Raw genomic sequence first — 9,708 nt, 5'->3', positions numbered from 1 at the left:
CTGGTCCCCAAACAGCTCTATGATAAGCCATTGGAACTGCTGGCTTCAGTCAAGGCTCACTAGTGGGATGGATGAGGCTTTAAAGGCAGTAGAGGGCAGGGGGAGGGGGGGACAACCCTTCCCACTGCCTGTAAAAGAAATCCAGTGGCTAATTAGCTGCTAGGATGGCTTTTACAGAAAAGGTAACTGCTGGCAAAAAAAAAAAACAATACCAGGATGATGCCTGTAACTGCAGGCATCATTTTAGTATAACCACTGATAGTACCACCTTATATACAGTATGTATTGCGGTCCGGGGATACCAATTCTTTGTGGTTTGAGAGCTGTTATCACAGGCCTAGGTCATCATAAACATGCTTTTCTTACATTGGTTTATTTGTCTATATTGTGAGTGTGATTTTAAAGAGCAAACAAGTATTTGGTATATTTCTACTACACCATTAGATCGGACCTTGAACTTTTTCTATTTACATGATATGGTTGCATATGGAGTGTCATCGGATACCTTGTGAGATCCTTGTGTCCAGGTGGACTGAAGTTTTTTTTGATCACGTGGTGGATTTTAGGATATGTGGAATTGGATTTGAACTTCGGACAACTCTCTCCTACACATTAATTACTTTTTTGGGATTTTGTATGTTGATTTATTGTTTGGAATATATGTTATTTAACATCATCATTATTATCATTATTATCATCATTATTATTAGTTTATCACTGATAAGTGTGTGTGCCACTTTTCTCACTACCACTGTGGTTTTTGTTTGCAATACCAGGATGATGCCTGTAGCTGCAGGCATCATTCTAGTGTAACCAGTGATAGTACCACCATATATACAGTATGTATTGCGGCCCAGGGATAGCAATTCTTTGTGCTTTGAGAGCTGTTATCACAGGCCTAGGTCATCATAAACATGCTTTTCTTACATTCATCTTGTAATATGTTTTCATAAAAGCAAAGGGGGACCAATTCATAGATTTGTTTGATTCAAAGCATTTGGTGCCAGGAGCCATACATTTTTATCCTGCAATTTGTTCATGTACTGACTGGCAATCACATGTTAGAAGCTGGCAGCTCTGTATGAGTTTACTTAATATCTGACCATCCTTTCAGCCCAAATAATTCTAGAAAACCAATAGCAAGCAGAGTGTATATTTGGAGCCATTCCTAATGCCTTTCTTGTACTAAATTTTGGAGCAGCAGTATATAATGGCTGATGATGTAACCCCACTATCTTGCCTTTACACCCTACCAATTTCATCTCAGGCATTCACTGTGTTGATACGTAGAAAAGGAGGACCACACACATTAACCGAGCGATAGTTGCCAACCCATCTTGATGCAGCTTTGCAGGTACCAAACTCCAGTCCCCTGATCTTGCATGCAGGGGTTACAAAGAGTCAGCAGCAGTAGGTATATTGTGAGTGTTTTTTTATCCCTGTGGCAGCATGGAAATTTTATTTTTCTGCAATAGATATCAAGACTTTCCATTACACCGGCAACATTTAAATGCAGAATCTATTTTTACAAGGTATAATCTTACTGCACTTTAGTGTGAATACTTTGAATTGCAAATTTATGCTGCTCCTTCTTGTCCATGATTTCAAACATTACATTACATTACATTACATTGAGTTTATATAGCGCCAAAGGGTTTGCTCAGCGCTGTACAATAGAGGGGGGGACAATACATGAAACATTACAGCAGCTACGAACAGCACACGAGGGGTAAGAGGGCCCTACTCTTTCGAGCTTACAATCTGGGAGGGAGGGGGTAGTGGTACAGGAGGAAGTGGCTGTGGGGGATGGAGTGGTAGGAGGAATGAAGGAGAGCAGCAGTTAGGTGAGGGTGGGGTAGGCTTCCCTGAAGAGGTGGGTTTTCAGGGAGCGCCTGAAGGTGAGGAGGGAAGGTGACAGTCTGATGGATTGGGGTAGTGAGTTCCAGAGGATGGGGGAGGACCTGGAGAAGTCTTGCAGACGTGCGTGTGAGGAGGAGACCAGGGAGCAAGATAGAAGGAGGTCCTGTGAAGAGCGAAGGGTACGGGTAGGGTGGTACTTGGGAATCAGGTCGGTGAGGTAGTTAGGGGCAGTGTTGTGAATGGCTTTGTAGGTCAGAGTGAGTAGTTTGAATTTGATGCGTTGGGCGATAGGGAGCCAGTGGAGGGAGAGGCAGAGGGGGGTGGCAGAGGTGGAGCGGCTGGTGAGGTGGATGAGTCTGGCAGCTGAGTTCAGGATGGTCTGAAGCGGGGAGAGTTTGCACTGGGGTAGGCCGGTGAGGAGGGAGTTGCAGTAGTCAAGGCGTGAGATAATCAGGGAGTGCACAAGTAGTTTAGCGGTGTCTGGGGTAAGGAAGGTGCGTATTTTGGCGATATTGCGGAGGTGGAGCCTGCATGTGTTTGTCAGTGATTTGACATGAGGTTGGAAGGAGAGGTTAGAGTCCAGAATGACCCCAAGGACTTTGGCTTGCGGGGCGGGATTGATGGTGGTGATGTTAGTAGTGATGGATAGGATGGGGGGGGGGGGCACGGGCAGGAGGGAAGACGAGAAGCTCGGTTTTGGAGAGGTTGAGTTTGAGGAAATGGAGCGACATCCAGTCAGAGATGTCGTTTAGGAGGTGAGTGATGCGGGCGGAGAAAGTGGAGGTGAGGTGAGGGGTGGAGAGGTAAATTTGAGTGTCATCAGCATAGAGATGGTAGTTGAAGCCGTGGGAGTGTATGAGTTTGCCAAGGGAGGAGGTGTAGATGGAGAAGAGAAGGGGTCCAAGGACAGAGCCCTGGGGGACCCCAACAGAGAGGGGGAGGGAAGGGGAGGTGGCACCATTGTAGGAAACGCTGAAGGAGCGTCGGGATAGGTAAGAGGAGAACCAGGAGAGAGCGGTTTCTCTGATGCCAAGGGAGAGTAGTTTATTAAGGAGGAGGGGGTGGTCAACTGTGTCGAAGGCCGCGGAGAGGTCCAGGAGGAGGAGGACAGAGTAGTCGCCTTTGGCTTTGGCGGTAAGTAGGTCGTTGGTGATTTTGAGGAGGGCGGTTTCGGTGGAGTGTAGGGGACGGAAGCCGGACTGTAGTGGATCAAGGAGGTTGTTGTCAGTTAGGTGGGCGCTTAGGCGGTTGTAGACTAAGCGCTCCAGGAGTTTGGAAGTGAGTGGCAGCAGGGAGATGGGTCTGAGGTTGTTTGGGTCAGAGGGGTCCAGGGAGGGCTTTTTGAGTATGGGGGTGATGTGCGCATGCTTTAGGGGGGAGGGGAATACGCCGGTAGAGAGGGAGAGATTGAAGATGTGGGTGAGGGAGCAGATGAGGGAAGAGGGGGGTGACTGGAGGAGTCGAGAGGGGATAGGGTCTAGGGGGCAGGTAGTGAGGCGGGCTTCAGAGAAGACCCTGGTGACTTCCTCAGTGGTAGCGGGGCTGAAGGAGTGCAGAGCTGGTGGGGTTACGGTAAGCGGGGTCTTGGGTGTGGAGGGGGGCAGTGCGGTTGCGAGGTCAGAGGAGGGAAGAGATGAGGGGGAGATAGGGGGGGGGAGGCTAGGTGGGGAGGTAGATTGCGAGTTGACTATGTCCTGACGGATAGCATCAATTTTATTGTGGAAATGAGTGGCAATCTCGTGGGCGGTGAGTGAGGTATTGAGTGGAGGAGGGGGGGGAGAGAGCAGGGAGTTGAAGGTGGAGAAGAGTCGGCGAGGGCAGGAGGAGAGGGTGTTAATCAGGTTTACGAAGTAAGCCTGCTTGGCGGCGTGGAGGGAGGAGGTGTAAGTGAGGAAGGCAGATTTGTAGAGGGAGAATGAACGGGGGGACCTGGTTTTGCGCCATAGTCTCTCCAGCGCACGACTGCGACGTTTGAGGCATTTAGTGTGGTCGTTCTGCCATGGTTGGAGCGGTCTGGGTTTGATGTAGCGTGTGGTTAGGGGTGCCAGAGAGTCTAGGGTAGCTGATAGTGAGTCGTTGTACGTGTTAGTGGCTAGGTCAGGACAAGACAGTGGAAGGATTCTGTCGTGTAGGCGGTCGGCAGCTGAGTGGAGGGGGGCCGGGTTCAGGTTGCGAAGGTTGCGGCTGGTGATGGTTTGGCGCTCTGGGGGGGGGGAGTTAGGGGAAGGGGAGATGGAGAACGTGAGGAGGTGGTGGTCGGAGAGAGGGAAGGGGGTGTTAGAGAACTGGTTGAGGGTACAGAGGTGGGAGAAGACGAGGTCCAGGGTGTTCCCAATGATGTGGGTGGAGGATTGAGTGTGCTGTGTGAGCGCGAAGGAGGAGGTTAGGTGGAGGAATTGGGAAGTAGCCGGGCTGTTGTCATTGATGGGGATATTGAAGTCCCCGAGGATGATGGTTGGTAGCTCAGAGGAGAGGAAGAAGGGAAGCCAGGCAGCGAAGTCATCCAGGAAGCGGGGTATGGATCCGTGAGGCCTGTAGATCACTGCGATCCTTAGGGGGGTGGGTGAGAAGAGCCGGATGCAGTGAGCCTCGAAGGAGGAGAAAGTTAGGGAGGGAGGATTAGGGAGGACCTGGAAGGTGCTCAGCGGTGATAGGAGCAGGCCGACCCCACCACCTTTGTGACCGCTCAGTCTTGGTGAATGGGACCAGACGAGACCTCCATAGGAGAGTGCCGCAGGGGAGGTGGAGTCAGTGGCCTGTACCCAGGTTTCGGTGATGGCTAGGAGGTTAAGGGAGCGGGAGATAAAGAGGTCATGGATGGCAGTAAGTTTGTTGCAGACCGAGCGGGCGTTCAGGAGTGCAACCGAGAGAGGGGGGATGGATGCGGGGAGAAGGGGCACAGATATGAGGTTGAGGGGGTTACGGCAGCTGGCGGGAGCAGGGGGGTCTCTAGAGGAGGGGTGAGGTGGCGAGGGGCCAGGGTTCGGGGAGATGTCCCCAGCAGATAGGAGAAGGAGAAGGGTGAGGAAGGTGGCATGGGAATGGGAAGTGTAGGAGCGTGTGGGTCTGATAGTGGTGGCACGTGGGTCGACGGGGGAGTGGAGTAGCAGGAGGAGGTGGTGAGTGCCGTAGTGGGGAGAGGGGAGTAGTGAAGGGGCAATGTAGAGCTGTTTTGGGGGGGTAGGCGGGTAGAGGGAGGCGATTTTTGGGATGGTGGAGAGGAAAATGAGGAGGAGGAGTGCAGGAGGCATGTTGGGGTGGGTGCGGTGACAGTTGGGTCAGGGGAGGTGAAGGGATACAGGTCAGGGCAAGGTGTGTGGGGAATCTGTGTTACCATGGGAGAGTCATTTGAGTCCTTCTGTAGGGGTAGAGTGAGGGTGGAGGGCGGCAGCTGGTTGGCAGCAGTCTGTGGGTGCAGTAAGCTGGCGACCATGGGTGCTGTGGCATGTCTTCAGTGGGTACGGTGGTTCGGCTAGTGGAGGGGTCGTAGGGTGCGATGGCTGGGGGTGATGGTAGGCACGGCGACTGGTGATGCTGGCGGCTCGGTGACTGGGGTTGTTGAGGCCAGGCATCGGGTGCTGAGGGCTCGGCGTCGTGAGGCGCTGAAGGTGTTGAAGGATCGTCATCAGAGTCGAGCGGGGCGTTGCGGTAGCGATCGTCGGCCCTGCGTGGTTTGTGCTCAACCGTGATCTGTTGCGGCCGGTAGGAGAGACCGCAGCTTCAAGGGTCGTGGTGGGCCATTAGTCGCCGGGGCGTCGCCAGAGGGAATAGCGTGCCGGAAATCAGGGTGCTGGGCGAGCGTTCCCTGGTGTGGTGGCTGGCTGGTAATCCCAGGTGGGGTGGTGGGCAGGGGATCCCCGGTGGGATGGTGGCCGTGCTATCCCTGGTGGGGTAGTAGCGATCCCTGGAGGGATAGTGGCTTAGGGTCCCTGGTGGTTTGGGGTTTCAGGTGGATGGTGGGATCCCTGAGTGAGTGAGTCCCTGGAGGCTGGCGGTGTGATGGTGGTTGGGCTCCCTGGTGGGTAGTGGGCGCCCCTGGTGAAGTACCTGGTGTCCTGGAGCGTCGGTGGATCCCTCCTGGGTTAGCAGGACCGTTGGTGGTGGTGGTAGCTTCCCGGAGCAGCGGAGGCGTCCCGCCGCGGCCGCAATTCCCGCCGCGATTCCAGCCACGGCTGGCAGGAAACACCGCGGCTTCGGGTGCCGCGGTAGGCCTCAGGCTGCTGCGAACCGCCGGAGCTCCGCTGGAGGGACGGAGTGACTGTGGGTGTTGGTGGGGACCTCGGCAGCAGACACAGGGGCCCGGATGGGCCCTGATGGCAGCGGTAGGGGCGCAGGGGTGATCCCCTGATCGGCGGGGACCGAGGAGCGGAGTGGCAGTAGTCCGGGCTGATGTCCGGCGATCCTGGTCGGCCGCGCCAGAAATCGAGGCCGCGGCTTCAGGTGCCGGGTAGGCCGCAAGTCCCGGAGCTCCGGGAGAAAGGTCCAGTGGCCTTCCCTGGCTGGCGAACAGGGACCGGAGGGTCGTGGGGCCCCCGTCAGGGTCCGCTGCCGCCCAGATGGCAGCGGATTGGGGCCGGGGGAGCAGGAGCTCGCCGAGACACGTCCGTCTCGCCGGACGTCCGGATGTTTATGAACTTTTGTGATTCTGTATAGAAGTTAAATGCCAATGAACATATGTTTCATGTTAGAGAAAAAGGGTACCAAGGAATTGTAACGTATAGTATTCACTTCAAGAATGATGTGAATGAATGGCGGGGTTCATAGTATTGTAGTAACATTCCTGATACAACCTATTGCCCCCATCTTTGACCTACAGAGAAGTTTACATCCTTGACCTGTAGAGAAGGTAATGCTAAAGTTGGCAAGCTGACCATTCTGAACTTTCTCCAGCAGATCATTATTTAGCTGTGACCCAAAACAATGTCCTACAGACAACAAAGAAAGTCAATGACACAGAGAACATTATTTCAAGAAGAGATAGAGGTTACTTAATTAATTTGATGCTGCTCCTTCCTTTTTCCAATCAGCAGGCTGTAGCTAGTGTAATGATCAGTGGAGCACCACCATGAAAGGTTTGTGCTTTCCAAAGGCTGGAACCAACATCACTGAATAACTTACAGCTATGCTTTTATCCTTTTGCTGCTCTACCATCTTTTGGAAAAAAAAGGCAACAGGAGGCAGGAAGTATAAGAGAGAAATAAACTATGTGGTGAATTTATTTAAAATATTTGTACCCTGTAAACACTTTGGAAGGCAACAGTTCTCCCCGTTTTATTAATTCCACTTTTAAAAAGGTTTTGAGTAGAGTAATAAAATAAAAAAGCTATACATAATGAATGGAAAAAAGTCATTAAATATAATTTATTCCGTTATAAATATTTAGTGAAATGCTGATGATTAATTATAGTGTTTCTTCTTAACCAGATGATGCAGCTTTTGTTGTGTTATCTTTGATCATTGTTTAAAAAGCTTTCTGCAAAAAGCAATCCTAAATACTTCCCGAATCAATTATTAGCATCAAACAGTGGCACCACCAGTTACTTCAACAAAAACGTTTACTATTTCATCAGCTTTCTCAACATCTTACAACGTGTTCTATTTGGAACAGATCCCTATCCATAACCACAGAAACATACAGCATCTAGAGGTACTGACGTGATTAAGTGTGTCAATTCATACACTACATGTCCGTAGGAGATGCCTTAATCGATATATGCATTTTCTCTTGAGACTAGCATTTAAAATGCTTTATCCTACTAATGGATGTTCATTGTCTCGCTGATAAATATATACTCAAGTATACCAGTTGCCTTGCCTTGGCTGGTGCCTTGGCTGGCTTAACCATTTATGCAACTGATGTCAAAATACAAACTTACTGAGTAGTATGGGTTTACTAATACACATTTTACTTAACTTATTTTTATCTGATTATTTTAAATTAAAGGTATAGTACTAGCTTGGCACAACAGGCATCATGATCATAAGGTCTTGATAATAGACAGTTATGCCATTGGCTGCTGTCATTGTATTTATTTCTAGAGACACGTGATGTGCACATGGCAAGAAACACAATTTTAAAAGGCCGTTGTAAAAAAAGAAAAAAAACAAAATAATGAAAGAGAAATAATAAAGAAATATTAACTAAAAATTGTCCATTGTACCCTTAAAAACCATCTAATTTTACCTTCCCTACAGACAAAAATACATCTAGCCAGATTGTCCAATTTCACCAAAATGTCCATATTTTACTGTATTTTTAGTGGAATTAAAAACAAATCTCATTTTCATTCATTTCTATTTGACAGGAACTAATTGTTGATCAGAAATTAAAATCAATAAAAAGTAAAGCATAAACCTGGGGATTGGTTTAAAAAAAAAAAAGCAAAGTTCATCTGCAATATCTGCCATTTTCTTGATGGCAACAGTTCAGCTCTAGAGGATAAGTTCACCTTTAGGAACATATTACATGCCCCAACCATTTTTTTGGGTGTGGGATGTTCCCACTGCTGTGACTGCTCACTGATCCCTTCTCTCCCTGTGTCAGCAGTACAGGGTGAAGTTCCCCATGCCAGCTGTCACTTTTTGAGCACAGCGTGGCCATGCGAGGCTCCACCTACACAGCCACATCATTCATTCACAAAGTTCTGTGAATGAATCAACTACAAGTACCAGCATCATACAATGTACGGGCAGACAGCTTACACTGACAGCCTGCAGGAGCCCTGAATGGCACCAGCAATATGCTGGTTGCTGGTGCAATGTTTTTCAGATTCAGATTTTTTAAGATGAACTTATCCTTTACAGTGTGTGTATAGCCAAAACAGAATAGAAGAGAAGGAGGAGGAAAAGAGTTCATGCAATACCTGAAGAACCCTCTGTATTACTTTTTGTTATATGCGCCTAAAGTGCAGAAGAACTTGGGGCCAAATGTTCTTTTTACTTCAGTCTTTAAAAACGTGTAAATGACTATATCAACTGCCATTAGTACAATAGGTGAACGTCCAAGCCTATATCAGCCTATGCGACTGTGTCTGAGAAGAAAGTGAGAAAAAAAATCTCTCAAAAATGAGAGAAATCATTTTTGAAACAGTTGCCACTACAATAAGTGTCCCCACTGGCAGATTTTTCCTTTATTCCTGTCTCAGTGACAATTCAAAATGTTGCATTTCTCATACTTTCTGTTCTGATGACATTGCTCACCAAGAAAAATAGAGAGAGTGAATCTCCCCAGCAGGGACATAGGCAGCAATAAAAATCTGACAAAGTTTCTATCCTTATATACATACACTCTAAGCTATGTGACTGACTAAATTTTGTTTACCATGATAGCCTGACAGACAGTCAAAAAACCTCAGAATGACATTGTTTAGATTTACATATTTACAAGGCATCACTATGAGGGGTGCCATTTTTTAAAATTTGGAGCCTTCCACTTGCACCCTCATAGGACCCTGCCCTTCACCAATGATTGGAACAGTTAATATTGTTGTGTTGAGTTCTAGTGTTGCTATTTCAATAAAAAATATTAAAGTGGTTATAAAGGTTCCTTTTGTATTTCTTTAAAATAACAAACATGCCATACTTACTTGCTCTGTGCATTGGTTTTGCACAGAGTAGCCCCGATCCATTGCCAGTGCTTATGGCCCCTCTCCCTTGCTGAGTGCCCCCAGAGCAAGCTGCTTTCTTTGAGGGCATTTGTGCGTGCTTGCTCCCTACCCATTTCTGTGTGTCTATGGGACACACAGAGCGTGGCCCAGTCCTGCCCCCCCTCCTCACTGGCTGTGTTATACAGTCAATGACTTCAGCTGCTTTGTTTCAGCCAATGAGGAGGCAGAGACCTTGGAGAGC

The sequence above is a fragment of the Staurois parvus genome, unplaced genomic scaffold (genome assembly GCF_062004578.1).
Source record: "Staurois parvus isolate SC_StPar_1 unplaced genomic scaffold, SC_StPar_1.0 ptg000392l, whole genome shotgun sequence".
NCBI lineage: Eukaryota > Metazoa > Chordata > Amphibia > Anura > Ranidae > Staurois > Staurois parvus.
This window is presented reverse-complemented; position numbering follows the sequence as displayed.